Genomic DNA, 15687 nt, shown 5'->3' with positions numbered 1-15687 from the left:
GCTTCCCTTGCAGTGGCTTCTCTTGTTGGAGAGCAGGCCCAGGAGTTATGTGGCACAGCTTAGCTGTATGTGAAATCTTCCCGGACCAGGGATTGAACCCATGTCCCCTGCATCGGCAGGTGGATTCTTTATGGAAAGTCCCGAAGTAGTCTTGATTACTGAGTGACCCCAGGAAGGTCAGGTGGACCCTCAGTGGACTTCACATGATCAGAAAATAAGACTTTTATTATATTAAGCTGCTAAGATTTTGGTAAGAACACAGCCTATCCTTACCAAGTGAAGATTTAGTATCAAATAATTGGCTTTTATAAGCATACAGAGAAAAAGAATCTGCTTCGAACAGAGTTTCTCTAATGCAGAATAGAAAAGTTTATTTCTTTTGCTAATTCAAAATAGAAAAGTTTATGTTTAATGCTTTCATTTGGATTTAAATTTTAAACAAGCCTCTTTAAAGCTTTTATTTCGATTTTAATAGAATTAGGATAATTTGAATTTATTCTTAAAGAATGAGACTTTTTGAATTATTAGCTGATTCTGGCTGAAGAACTTAATAACTTCCTTTGTTTGACTCCAGGTACTACTTCAAAATGGAAAAGCTGACAGTATATACACAAATCAGTTCATACATGTTTCTGATTGGGCAAATATACAGGACAGAAAATGACTTTATAGTTTGTGATGTGAACTTAAATGAAGCTAGGACATTCATGTTAGCCTTACTTAGTTCTTTCCTTTGCAGTTTTGTTTTTTAAAAATCAACTTGATTTTAAAGTCTTAGATTTCACAGCAAAATTGAGCAAAAGGTAGTGATCCCCATAAACTCTGTTCTTCACACGTACACAGCCACCTCTACTATCAAAATCCCTTACCAGAGTGGTGTATTTGTTACAACTGATGAACCTACATTGACACATTACTATCACCCAAAAACCACAGTTTAGGATTTGCTCTTGACATCGTACATTCTGTGGGCTTGGACAAATGTATAATGACCTATCTACCTTTCTACAGAGTAGTTTCACTGCCCTAAAATCCTCTCTGCTCTGCCTTAATTCATTCGTCCTCCACCCCAACCCCTGGCAAACACTAAACTTACTGTCTCTTTAGTTTTGCCTTTTCCAGAACATCACATAGTTGGAATTATTACAGTATATGTCCTTTTTAGGTTCCTTTGCAGTTTTAAATTTATGCATTAAATTATGCATTTATCTCTCAGGTTTTTGTGTTACTGTATTTCCTTTTAAGTGAGAAATTTCTTCTTAAAAAAACTTCTATAAGATCTTTTCAAGTTTAAAAAATTATTTGGGAAAGCAAATTAGAGTCAAGTTTTTGAAACAAGTGTGACAACCAGTGTGCTTCATTTCAACATTGAGTTTTTGTCAAATATTTGGCCAGATTTTCTGGCTGCTATGAAATTTTTTACAACTGATATTAGTGAGTAGCTCAGCTTAAGGGCATCCAGAACAGCTACTAAAATGTCTCAGTTTTATTTGGAAAAAAAAAAAAAGGACTCAATTCAAGTACAAAGGAAAACGCACTTTCACAGTGACTGTTCACCATATCTTAATAACAAATTTATTGCAACCTGGAGTTCACCATATCTTTATTGCAAATTAACCAAAGACAGTTCATGAGCTATAGAAAGTAAACCATTTAAATTCTTGAAACTTTAAAAATGGTTAAAGGGATTTTAAAAATTCACATAGCCTTTAATCTTGGTTTTGTGAAAAAACAAGATTAAACAAGAAAAAAAACACCCTAGTTTTGTTTTCTGTTCTACAAAGTTATTTTTCTTCTCTTCTGAGGCCAGTTTCCAAAGAACAGAAGACATCACTCTTCTGCTCTGCGGTCCCATTAATAATGGTTGGTAACACAGGTAAAGAGACCATTCCATTACAGGAACACACTAAAAGCATGAACAAAGGTGGATTTTCTTTGTGCTGGCTGCTGGCCTGTCTGAACTGATGCTTTGTTGTTCCAACTAATAACAAATGACCTCATGCAAGTGGCTGATTTTGTTAGCGTACTCTGTAACAAAAAAAAATCTTGATTACCTTTAATTGTGATGTTGCATTTGTGGTGATAAGGAAAGGGAAGTTGGGCTAAGCTAAGGCTCAGCTGTGACTAGCTGTTTACAGGTAGTTCACCTCCCCATCCTATAGCAATTAGTCCTCCGATGTGCTCCTTCTGCCGTTCCACTTTTTATACCCCAGCACCTCAGCAAAACTAACTCCCAAACAACCCACCAAAGCAAAACAACAGTAACAGCCTAGAGAAGGGAAGATGAGGGTGATTTGTATTAGTGCCACTCTCCTGCTCAATTTAAAAACATGATAAACATAAAATTTCCTGTGTGACAAAGAGAAAAAGTTTAACAGTTTATCTACAAATCAATGTGATTTAGATAAATCACTTTATCTAAAAATCCTTGATTAAAGTTAAAGGAATGAAATATAAGTTTCTTGAGGACTACTCCTGTGTCTTTATCCTTGTATTTCCAGTGGCCAGTATGTGATTAGCACATAGTAGATATTTACTGAAGGAATTTACTAATGGCACAGGATGAGAGAAAGCCGACATAATATCAGTTTGTTTCAATGACTGTAAATTTTTTTTAATGTCTTAGTCTGTTCTTATAGTCTCATTTAAAAAAGATTTTTTTCCCCGTTTGGATGTTTAAATATATTTATGTTTAAGTATCTTTGAGATTATTTTGTTGGTTCTAGGTGTTGTCCCATTTGTCAGTCCACTGACTCACCTTCATTATGGTTTGCAAATTTTGACTGAATTCACATTTAGTGAGAGCTGTTGGCATGGAGAGATTTGCATATCCGAGGTTGTAGAAGTCTTCCTTAGGCCTTGTGAGTTTTATCAGTTCTAGACAGGTTTCTGTGTTAAATTTCTTAGCCTAAAAGTTTCTATACTTCACAGTAGTATGAGTTTGGACTCTCTATGTATCTGCATGAGCACAGTTTTGGTGACTAGTTTCTCATCCCTGGTGGCACATATGGTGAAGAATCTGCCTGCAATACGGGAGACCTGGGTTTGATCTCTAGGTCAGGAAGATCCCTTGGAGAAGGGAATGGCTACTCACTGCAGTATTCTAGCCTGGAGAATCCCATGGACAGAGAAACCTGGCGGGCTATAGTCCATAGGGTCGCAAAGAGTCAGACACAACAGCGACCAACTTTCTCATCGATGACTGTTGGCAGATATTGTACTTCCTTGTTCCTTTTTAGACCAGTGAGTGGAGTTTTTCTAGTCTTCATCTCAGAGAGAGCCTCCTTCTGGTCCTGGCCAGCCACCCACTGTAGAAGCATCATCTTTCTTTTTCTTTGGCAGTAAGACCTCAGCACCAGTGGTGAAGGTTCACATTTAGGGGCCCTATCTGATTCCCCTCTGAGCCATCACGCCCTTGTTCATTCCTTCTCTGTTTTTATGCCTTCTTTATTTCTAGCACCTGGAGGCTTCTTTCTTGCTCTTATACTCTGATCTATAATATTAAATGTTTTGGATTGTATTTTGTCTAGCATTTAAGTGTGTTTGGAGCAGGAATTCAGTCAGCTATGATGACTAAGAAGCCTTACTGTTAACTTACATTGATAGAGAGCTGGATTTTTTTTATGTGACCTATAGCATAAAATGCTAGTAGCATAAAATTGTGCAAAATATATAATGCAATCTTAAATGCTTTAAAAATGAATGCAATGCACAGGTAGATCTCATTTGCCTTGTTTCTTAGACTTAGCCATGAGGTCAGAGCAAATCAGGGGCCCGCTGAGTCAACTAAATGACTAAACTGGAATTCTTAAAATTGCTTGAAAGAAGAAGAATGGGGACACATCAAAGGATTGCTGGAATCAGTTTGTAGGGGTTCCCACTGGCCAAATATGGTATAATTTAAGCATCAAAATAAATCATGATAATAGATTATAAGCTTTTGAATAAAATAAAATCCAAGTCCATGGTGAAATAAAGAATTAAAAAATAGATGAGTGAGAAAAGAATGCTCTTCCGTATAGTGGAATGCTAACTTATAAATGTAGAATAAATGCTGGAGTTAAAAAAAAAATCATCAAGGGATGCCAGAACTAATGGGCGAAAATTTGATAAGGAACATATTTACAATTTCAAAGTATCTTCCCACAAATTACCTTTCTCATTATAAAGAGAAAAATAGTAGCTTTATAGCTGAGAAACCTGACAGACAAACAGTAACCAGGTAGTCCAAGTTAATATCACCAATACAGGAACTAACCAGCACTGTGTGTCTCTAATATGGTCATTGAGAAGGGCACATCATCAGTTCTGTGGGGTTCCTGAGAAACTCCAGCTGATCCTTGAATAACATGGGCTTGAATTATGGGGGCCACTTATACACGGAGTTTTTTTCAATAGTAAACTCTACAGCATTACGTGATCCACTGTGAGTTGAATCTGTAGATGTAGAGGAACGGCGGATCGAGAGGGTCATGTGAAAATTATTCTCAGATTTTCCACTGTGCAGAGAGTTGGCACCCTTACTCCCCAGTGTTGTTCAGGAGTCAACACCACATAGTCTGAATTTAACCACAAAGAAACCTCACAGACACAAAGTGAGGGACATCCTACAAAACATTTGACCTATATTCTTCAAAAGTGGCAATGTCAAGAAAAGCAGAAAAAGGTCAAGGAGCTCTTCTAGTTTGAAAGAGACTAAGAAACTATGACATCTCAATATAGCATGTGATCCTGGATTGGTCCTAGAGAAAGGAAAAACAGGTATAAAGGATGTTATTGGAGTAATGCTGACATTTGAAAATGCACTGTAGTTAATATTATTGTATCAATGATAAATGTCATTACTTTTGACAACAGTGGTTATGAGAATGTCCTTGTTCTTACATGCTGAAGTATTTTTAGAAGAGAAAGGAGTAAGATGGCTGCAACTTACTTTCAAATAGTTCAGGAAAAACAAGAAGGTCCTGTGTGTGCTGGAGTAAGAGGGAGGGGAAAGACAGACTAATGTGTGAATGGGGCAAAATATAAGCAGTTGATTAAGTCAAAGTTATAGTTTCAAACCTAAGTTTCAAAAATACATGAAAATTTTAGAATTAGCCCTCCCCCTAAAATACATTCTAACAGTGGGATTGATTATACACCATTCAGCAAGGTTGTTTGTGCAGATGGATTTAATTAGGAGGTAATGGCAGGAAATATGTAGATTATTTCAGAGTTTACTGGGTAACGTCGTGAAGTGCGTAAGCTTGTCAGGTTGACTTTGAGACGGTCATTTTGGTTCCAGGGATAAGATGATCTGGAATAAGCGTGTGTAGCCAAAGTGCCAAGCCACCAAAGTTTGTCTCTGCCTTTGAGTCCTAACCCGGGTCCAATCCTCCTCCAGATGTTCAGTATTCTCATGACCTCTCATGCTCTGAGTCTCTTATTTCCTACTACTTCTTTATAAATTTCCATGCCCAACAGTACTATCATACCTGTTGGTTTCTGTCCCTCCCATCTTGAGAGCTTTTAAAACAGAAAAGAAAAAAACATTTTCTCTTTTAATTGTATCTGTATCCATGAAGTTACATTATAACTGAATAGGCTGGCAAAACAGAAAGGATACAGGAAACTTTGGCATATGGTAACTCTATTCAAAACCACACAAGAGAGTAGAGTTCACCAGTGACAGGGAAGGGACTTCCCTGGTGGCTCAGATGGTAAAGAATCTGCCTGCAATGCAGGAAACCTGGGTTTGATCCCTGGGTTGGGGAAGATGCCCTGGAGGATGGCGTGGCAAGCCACTCCAGTATCCTTGCCTGGAGAATCCCATGGACAGAGGAGCCTGGTGGGCTACAGTCCATGGGGTCGCAAAGAGTCGGACATGACTGGGTGACGAAGCCCAGCACAGGGATGGGGACGGGACAGTATCCCAGGCAAACAGGACATAGGAGAGGAAACATCTATTCTGATGACAGAAACCTTGAATCCAAACCACTGCTGGCTCCTTCCAGAGAAGCTGGGTCCCCATCCCTGCTTGCTCATGTGGGCTTGCATCCCTATGGCTGCTGCTGCTAAGTCACATCAGTTGTGTCTGACTCTGTGCGACCCCATAGACAGCAGCCCACCAGGCTCCGCCGTCCCTGGGATTCTCCAGGCAAGAACACTGGAGCGGTACAGTCCAAACAGAAGCCCAACTATGGAATTCACATAAAGTTTCTTGAGCACATGTCTCCTGACTTCAGCCTCCTGAAAAATGCTTTTTTTCTTTCGGTTTTCATGAGGCCGTGCTCTTCTAATTTTCCTCCTTCCCATTTGATCACTGCTTCTCAGGCTCTTTTATGGGCTTTTCTTCCACCATCTGGGGTTCTATCCATGGCTTGTTCTCTTTCCACACTTTACCTAAATTATTTTCACTACCCCCATAGCTTGGAGAATTTCTCTAAGATGAGACTCCGAAGTCCATAGCTCAGTGTTGAAGGAGCTTCCACATCAACTTTTGGTATCTATGAATACTTGAGTTTTCACGAGAAGTCCCTGAAAACGGGCACATTTTCTCATCTAAGAGAGCCGTTTGCTTTGTGGGCTAGCAGTAAGAGGCCATGGGTTAAAGCCTGTGGTGTATGCAATGGAGAGAAAGAAGTTGAACAGGAGCTGGTCTCCTGTATGAAGGGAAGTATGAAATGGGGGCGGCCCTTGGAATGTCCATCTAAGAACCCATATGGGTATAGCAGTCAAGTAGTGTAGCACTGACGTAAGAGAAGAGAATTGAGAGTCCAGAAATAAGATTGTGCTGATAGACAAGGGTGCCAAGACAATTTAGTGGGGAAGGAATAGTCTCTCCAACAAAAGGGACAACTGGATAGCTAATGCAAAAGAATGAAATTGGACCCGTTCCTCAAACCATATATGAAAATCAACTCAAAATGGAACATAGGCCTAAATATGAGCTGAAACTATAAAACTCTTGAAGAAATTGTATAAGTAAATCTTTGTGACCATGGTCAAAAGAAAAAAATAAACTGAATTTCATCAAAATTTAAAACTTTTGTGCTTTAAAGATAACATTAAGAAAGTGAAAAGATAATCCACAGAATAAGAGAAAATATTTGCAAATCATACCTGATAAACAACTTATGTCTAGGATATATAAAGGCCTCTTACCACTCAATTTTAAACATAACAAATAAAATAACAAATTATCCAATTAAAATATGGCAAATTATCTGAATAAACATTTATTCCAGGTATACATACAAATGACCAATAAGCACATGAAAAGATGCTCAACATCATTCATCACTGTGTTCTTAGTCACTTGGTCTGATTCTTTCTGACCCCGTGGACTGTAGCCCGCCAGGCTCTTCTGTCCCTGGGATTCTCCAGGCAAGAACATTGGAGTGGGTTGCCATGCCCTCCTCCAAGGGATCTTCCCAACCCAGGGATCGAACCCAGGTCTCCTGCATTGCAGGCAGATTCTTTACCATCTGAGCCACCAGGGAAGTCCTCAGTAATCATTCAGTTCAGTTCAGTTGCTCAGTTGTGTCCGACTCTTTGCGACCCCATGAATCGCAGCACGCCAGGCCTCCCTGTCCATCACCAGCTCCCGGAGTTTACTCAAATTCATGCCCATCAAGTCGGCGATGCCATCCAGCCATCTCATCCTCTGTCACCCCCTTCTCCTCCTGCCCCCAATCCCTCCCAGCATCAGGGTCTTTTCCAATGAGTCGACTCTTCTCATGAGGTGGCCAAAGTACTGGGGTTTCAGCTTCAGCATCAGTCCTTCCAATGAACACCCAGGACTGATCTCCTTTAGGAAATGCAAATCACAACCACAAGGAAATAACATATCATACCTACTTGGTATGTATATAATCAAAAAGGCAGATAATAACAAGCATTCATGCAGAAGTGGAGAAACTAGAACCTTTATATGTTGCCAGTGGAAATGTAAAATTATGGAGCTGTTTTGGAAAACATCCTGGCAGTTCCTTAAAAAGTTAAACAGAGAATTACCACATGACCCAGCAATTCCACGCCTAAGTATTGGGTCGGCCAAAAGGTGTGTTTGGGCTTTTCCGAACATCTTACAGAAAAACTGGAACATGCTTTTTGGCCAACCAACTATATACCCAGAGGAGATGAAAACATACACATACAAAAACTACGAAAATGTTCCTAGCAGCACTATCCATAATAGTCAAAAGCATGAAATCAATCCAAAGGTGCACCAGCTGACGCATAGATAAATTAAAGGTGGTATATTCATATAAAGGAATGTTACCTGGCTATGGAAGGGAATGAAGTACTGATACAAACTGCAACATGAATGACTGTCTATATCATCTGCTAAGTGAAAGCAGTCACAAAAACCACATGATCTATATGACTCCAAAATCCTGAGAGACAGAAGGTAGATAAGTGGTCACCTAGGTCTGAATAGTGACTGCTAATAAGTCCCTGAATAGTGACAGTTAATAAGTCCCTGGTGGTCCGGTGACTAGGACCCCATGCTCCCAATGCAGGGGACCTGGGTTCAACCCCTGGTAAGGGAACTAGATCCCACATGCTGGAACTAAGAGTTCTCAGACCACAACTAAAGATCCTGAGTGCCATAACTAAAACCCAGTGCAGCCAAATAGATAAATTAAAATGTTTTAAAAAGAAAAAAACAAACTCATATATGGGTTCACATCAGAAGTCCCACAGAAGACTTCCCTGATGGGTCACTGTGAGCCACAGATTCATGATAACTACCTCAGAAAGGAGAGACTCCTCACTACAGACCGTGATCTTCCCCACTGCCTGCCACCCCACCCCTCCTCCCAGACTCCAGCACAAGAAAGGAGCAGGGGACAGCAGAGTCTGCAATTATTCCACCCCACTGGAATCCTCTGAACTCAGTGCTGGAGAGGGGGCACCCTGGGGCACTTTGCGAGCATCTGAAGTGCAAGGTCGGGGGCCCAGGCGGCCTGCCGTTTGTGGCGTAATCCTGGACAAGAAATAATTGTACTTTGTCCTACCTGGTTTTAGACCGTCCCAGTGGACATTCGTGTAGGTGAATCTCTTGCTTATGATCATCTGAGCCTAGAATCAAACTCCACTTTAAACAAACTATTTTTCACATAGTTTTAATGTACACTGCATTTCCAGAAATTCAATACTATGTAAATCAAAGGAAGCTAGGCTTTCTTTTATTTAGAAGTTTTCCAATAGTTGTTCACCATTGCAGAAAAACAGGTCCCAAATGACATTGCCACTAGTGGTATGTGCGTGCGCGCATGCGTTGTCACTTTAGTCGTGTCCGACTGTCTGCGACCCCGTGGACTGTAGCCCACCAGGCTCCTCTGTCCATAGGATTCTCCAGGCAGGAATCCTGGAGTGGATTGCCATGCTCTCCTCCAGTGAATCTTCCCGACCCAGGGATTGAACCCACATCTCTTATGTCTCCTGCATTGGCAGATGGGTTCTTTACTACTAGCAGCACCTGAGTCCCTGATAAAAACCTTGGTATCCTGCTTTTGTATCTAAGCTCATTCACGGTGTAAACATCTGACAGCAGTACTTCCAGATGTCTTCTGGGATAGTCATTCCCAAGTATTTACATGTTAAGATAATAGCCTTCTCAAATTCATACACTGAAGTCCTAACCCCCAGCACCTCAGGATGTGACTGTATTTAGAGATAGCACCTTTAAAGAGGTCATTATTAAATGAGGTCACAAGGGTGGGGCGTTAATCCAATAGGATTGGCATCCATATGCAAAGAAGAGACCCCAGGGGTGCAAGTGCACAGAGGAAAGGCAATGTGAGGACAAAGAGAGAAGGCAGCTGTCTGTAAGCCCAGGAGAGAAGCCTCATCAGAAGTAAACCAGTAGACACCTTGGCCTTGGACTTCCAGCCTCCAGAAGTGTGAAAAAGTAAATGTCTGTTGTTGAAGCCACACAGTCTGTGGTCATGGCAGCCTTCGCAGGCTAGTATTCAGTCTCCCGAGCTTCCCAGGTGGCATTAGTGGTAAAGAACCTGTCTGCCGATGCAGGAGACATAAGAGAAATGGGTTTGATCCCAGGGTTGGGAAGATACCCTGGAGGAGGACATGGCAATCCAGTTGAGGATTCTTGCCTGGAGAATCCCACAGACAGAGGAGACTGGCGGACTGCAGTCCATAGGGTCACCAAGAGTCAGACACGACTGAAGCGACTTAGCACACATGCTCTCACATACCCCTCACCCACACACATATGAGCTGTGACTGCATGTACAGAGACGTGTCAACACTGTTGGCAACTCGGTGAGGCAGGGATTAAGTACACTCACCTTTCTCCTTTTGCTGTGGCCTTTTGTAGCAGTGCCTCCCATGGACTTAATACCGTAGGAAGCCCAGGTGATGCAGTCAGGTGATAACAACATTATTATTATTACAGGGAGCGTGGGGTCTGTTTAGGATTGAAAACCACTGCCAACAGCCACCAGTTCCTCTATGGAGGCAGGGAAACAGGCTTTGACTAGACACTAGTTTAAAAATGAAAAAGACTATGTCTTAAATATTGTGTCTTATACTGTGAAGTAGGGGAGCTGTAACAACGAAAATGACAGGCAAGTTTAGGAATCTGACCAAGATATCCTTGCGTGCATGCTCAGTCACTTCAGTAGTTTCCAACTCTTCACAACACTATGGACTATAGCCTATCAGGCTCCTCTGTCCATGGGATTCTCCAGGCAAGAATACTGGAGTGGGTTGCCATGCCCTCCTCCAGGGGATCTTCCTGACCCAGGGATGAAACCCCCATCTCCTGTGTCTCCTGCATTGCAGGTGGATTCTTTATTCCCCACAAGGGAAACCCTAAGATATCATTAAGGAATCCAATTCCCAATGGAAAAGATGTGTATAATTAACCCAAACACAGTTGAAGGACAATTATTTTCTTAATATATGTTATATCAAATTGCTTGTATAATTTTTTAAAAAGCAATAAAACAGTCTCTCTGGACTCAGTAACATCATATTTAATATCATTAAATCATGTATAATTATAGTTAGAAGGATAAGATAGTGTACCTTATCTAGCCCAATTTTAGCAGACTGAAAAAATGGGACTTTTTCTGATCATGTAAGTAAATACAAAGATGCAAAATGGATGAAGTAGTCCTACCAATGAACTCGCTTCTGGTTACAACTCAGAAGCCAGCTCTCTGACTTCTCAATGCTCAATGTTGCCTTCTGTTTGCTAAAGTCCTTCCTCTGCTTGCTCTTCACCTAAATAACCCACAACAAAGGATAGTGTTTCCTGGTCTGTTCCTCATCCAGATTGTGAGCTCCCTGAGGCAGGGACTGTGATGTGAACTGCTTTATATGTCCTTCAGTTTCTGGTGGACAGTTTCAGTTTCTGGTTGGTTGTTTGATTCATTTTCCAATTGGTAGGGGTTGAACCAGTAATTTTCAAACTTTCACCTGGAGAGTTTTTCAGAAACACTGTTGTTTGGCCCGCTCCCCTAGAGATTCTGACCCCATTGGTCTGCAGACACCCAGGTGACTCTGAATATGTAGCTGGGTCTAGTTCAGGGTTTCTGCACCTTGGCACTGTGGACTTTGGGACGGAATTATTCCTTGTTGGGGGCAGGGAAGAGCTGTGCATAGCAGGATGTTTAACAGCATCACCAGCTTCTACCCATCAGGTGCCAGCAGCACCCTCCCTTTAGTTGTAACAGATAAAAAACAGCATCTCCAGACATTGCCAAAAGTCCCCGGAGGGCAAACTCACCCCAGGTAGAAACACTGGTCTAGTTGCTCTGGATATCACTTTAAGAGTCTAGTTTTGAAAGCCCATAATTTTGTTTTCTCTGGTCTGTTCTGACAGGAAGCTGCCTCACTGTGTCTGGGAAAAGCACTAGGCTGATGTCCGAAGGAGGACCTGAGTTTCAGCCACTTAACCTCAGTGCAATCTGGGCAGCGCTCTTTGTTCCCGATCTGGTTCCTCATCAGAGGATTACTGAAGAGTTCAAAGGAGTGGGTCTTTATATTTCCTTCCAGCTCTGAGTCTTTGTCCTTGCCTGCTTTACCTAGCAACCAGTTGGAACTGGAGTGTGTTTTCTATTTAATACATTCATTGAAAAGAATTTTATATTTCCCATTTAATTAAGAAAAAGTAGATGAAATTGCCTTATGGTTATGACTCTACTGATTTCCCACTCCAGCTCCTGTAGCCACCTCCCAGGAGACAGATGAAAAGTAAGGCATGACATTGTTTTCATTCCTAAGTTACATAACCAATTTCAGGGTGGAATATGATTTAAACAGACAGGAAGAAACATTGCCTTTTTACGAGAGGAATTTAAAAGTGGAGATGATGGATTTAACAATTTAACTTTCAAAGACAAAAAATGTCTGTAGGAAATTTGAAAGGTGGATGTTAATTTTTTTTTAATGTAATGCTTGTATTAAATGAATTTAAATGAAGTATTTCCAGCTTGGGGTGTGTGATTTCAAATGAATCTGTGATGATTTAAGGAGACCCCTGGATAACTACCTGTAAAGGAGGCAGAGTAGACTGGAGGAAGGTGGAGTAAAGCAGGCTGCATGGAGCCTTCCCCATGGTCTAAAGTGAAAAACTTTAGAGTCCAATCCAGCTGCTGCTCACCCCCTCATTACTACTGCCTGAATTAGTATAATCACCTCTTATTCTTTGCACCCATCTTTTGACTTCCCCTTCCCCCACCCACCACCCCCTTCTCCATCATCTCTTCTCTACAAGGTGATCATAGAGTACAGTTGGCCCCACTGCCCACTGCCACTTGGAAAAAAGTGTTTGTCTACCAGCGGTCTTAGTTGCCGCATGCAGGGTCTTAAACTTTTGTTGCAGCCTGTGGGATCTTTAACTGCAGCATGTGGGATCTAGTTCTCCGATCAGGGATGGAACCCAGGCCCCTGCATTGGGCGTGCGGAGGCTTAGTCACTGGACCACCAGGGAAGTCCCTGCTTTGCCATTTTACTCAGAATGAAAACCGAATAGCTACAGGATTCCGCCCCTGCTCTTTTCCCTTATTCACTCCTTTCCCTCCACACTGGACACCATTATAATTCCTAAACAGAGCAGGCACTTGGCATGTTTCGCCCTCAGGACTCTTGCACTCGCTCTTCCTTCTCCCGAGGATGCTCTTTCCCCCGAGAGCCATAGGGTGCCTCCTTTACTTCCTTCAGGTCTTGGTAGAAGGTCACCTGGGGAATGCAGCCACCAGGACCCCCTTATTTAATACTGCAACCTGCCACCTACATACTGACTCCTCATTCCTTAAGTTCTGCTCTCCTTTTGTTCCCATAGTTCTACTCATCACCTCCAAACACACTAGATAATTCACTTATAACATCTATTCTCTTGCCCATTTCCCTCCACCAGAATGTAAGTTCCACGAGGGCAGAGTTCTTTGTTTCCTTTTCCAAGTACCTAGGATAATGCATGAACATAATAGTTACTCCAGAGACCATTTGAATGAGTAAATGAGTGACGAACTATGAAGCCTGAACTTGTGCAAGCTGCTTAGCTTCTCCGAGTCTCTGTCTCCTTACTTTTATATGGAGGTGATGAGTTGCTATTTTTACCTAATAGAGTCATTGTGTGACTCAAATGAGTTCTTACCTGAAGAGACTTAGCACAGTGCCTGGCATACAGAAAGGTCTCAGTTAGCTGTTTTTATTGTTATTATTAAACTGCTTCCCAGGACTGAAATTGGGGCGCAGCATCTGCTAAGTGAATGAATGTGCTCCTGGCTGCATGACTAAAAAGCAATGCATCTGATGCAGGAGCTGGACTGTGAGCCTGGGCAAGGTGGAGCTGGAAAGGCAGGTCAGGTGCCGGAAACCCACCTTGAAGATAGCCCAGGGTGCTACCCTGGTACCCCCTCCCCTAAGAGGTGTGTGGACCTGATGTGTGGGTCCTAGGGAAAGATCTGTGTTAGGGAAGTGTGTAGAGAATGATCATAAGCAAGATGAGAAGGGAAGGAGTGCGGAAGTGGGGAGATCAGGTGGGAGGGGGTTGGCTCATTTCAGAAGGAGTAATGAGCCCTTGGGTAAGACAACTGTGGTTGGAACAGATGGTGGAGACATTTTGGAGACAGAATCGACTCCTTCAAAGCCGGCTCGGAAAGGCAATCTACTTTTTACACTGTCAGGTAGCAGAAATACGATGAACATGAATGATGCGATTCTTACCTACCATTAATTCCTAAATGGACGTTGATTTTTTTATTAACAGGCTTTGGGGCCTATTATTCATCAGAGAAGCAGACTGTTTTTCTCATGGGGAATGTTTAGACTAGAAAAAAAGGAAATTCTTTCCTTGCTAAGTAATAATAGAGAGATGAAGCAGTCATGGCCAAAACACGATGTGAAGGAAAGCTCTGGAACCCGCTGTCATGAAATAGTTCTTGTCAAGCCTCAGTGAGTATTGTAGCAGTTTCTCTTAGAAGTTAAAACAGGAAATACCTTGTGATTAAAGCTCCTTTAATTTTTGATAGCTGCTGCTAGTTTGAGAACTTTGGCATTTCAAAATCTCAATAAAGTGGGTTTTTTTTTTTTTTTTTTGAAGCAACAGAAGGGCAAACCTTTGATAAGGCTGCAAGGTGAGATGAATTCCACAGCTGAAGTTAAGATGCCAGAGATGAAGGCTCTTTTTATACATATATTGGCTGCCAATTGACAGCTCCTGCCCTTTAAACTTAATTGCCAGGGCTCTCTCTGGGACTAGGAGGTTTCACAGCCTGTTGTCAGTCTTTGATGCTCAGGTGGTGGTAAATATTTTAGAAACCAACAACCCTCACCCCACCCCACCCCCCCGACTCTAACACTTCTTTGCCTGAATGACACACCAGCCTCCTACTTTGTTCCCCCTATCCCCACCCCACTCAGCTTCTCTTCCTTCCTAGCATCCTCTAGGATTGCAAAGTCAGGTTGCCATTGCTGTTATTTAAGTGTTTCTCATCTCTTAGAAGCCACATCTCCTGCCGTGGAACTGCAACCTGTCATCTATGTACTGACTCTTCATTCCCCAAGCTCCAATATTCTTTTGTTCCCATAGCTCATCACCAGAATAGGCCCAAATGTCTTCTCAGAATTTTGAAATTGCCCTTGTTCAGATCCCTAGGACAAAGTCTGCAGGGCCTTTAGGCATACACAGGAGTGTTGTTCAAACGCTTGTTGAAGGCTGTTACCTTGATCACTGCCACCTCCAAGATGAAATGACTGTTTTCTTGCCAATTTTTCCTCAAGGGCCAAATCTGGGTCCAGAGGAGCAGTTTCCTTTGGTCTTTGAGATGAAGTGGTCTGCAAAACAAGGCTGATGTGACTGCTCCCAGCCCTGCAAGACTCCCTGTGGGGGCAATTCCGTGGGCGGGAGAGGCAGTGCCTGAGGAAGGAACTGGGGTGAACTCAGGCACCTGTGGAGTGTGTGGGTCTCACTGCACCCTTTTCTACTGGGCACTTAGAAACACTTCCATTCCTTGAAACCTTGCTGTCTTTCTCCATTTCATCCAGCAGTTCTTAGAGATTAGCTCTGAAACCAGTAGCATCAGCAATACCTGGGAACAGATTAGACATGCAGATTCCTCAGGCCCCACCCCGATCTTCTGATTCAGAGACTCAGGAGTCTGTGTTTTACCAGGCCCTCCAGGTAATTCTAGAGGCCAAGTGGGAGAACCATCTACCTGGCCTGCTGTC

Source organism: Odocoileus virginianus, chromosome 16, assembly GCF_023699985.2.
Source record: "Odocoileus virginianus isolate 20LAN1187 ecotype Illinois chromosome 16, Ovbor_1.2, whole genome shotgun sequence".
In the NCBI taxonomy this organism is placed as follows: domain Eukaryota; kingdom Metazoa; phylum Chordata; class Mammalia; order Artiodactyla; family Cervidae; genus Odocoileus; species Odocoileus virginianus.
This window is presented reverse-complemented; position numbering follows the sequence as displayed.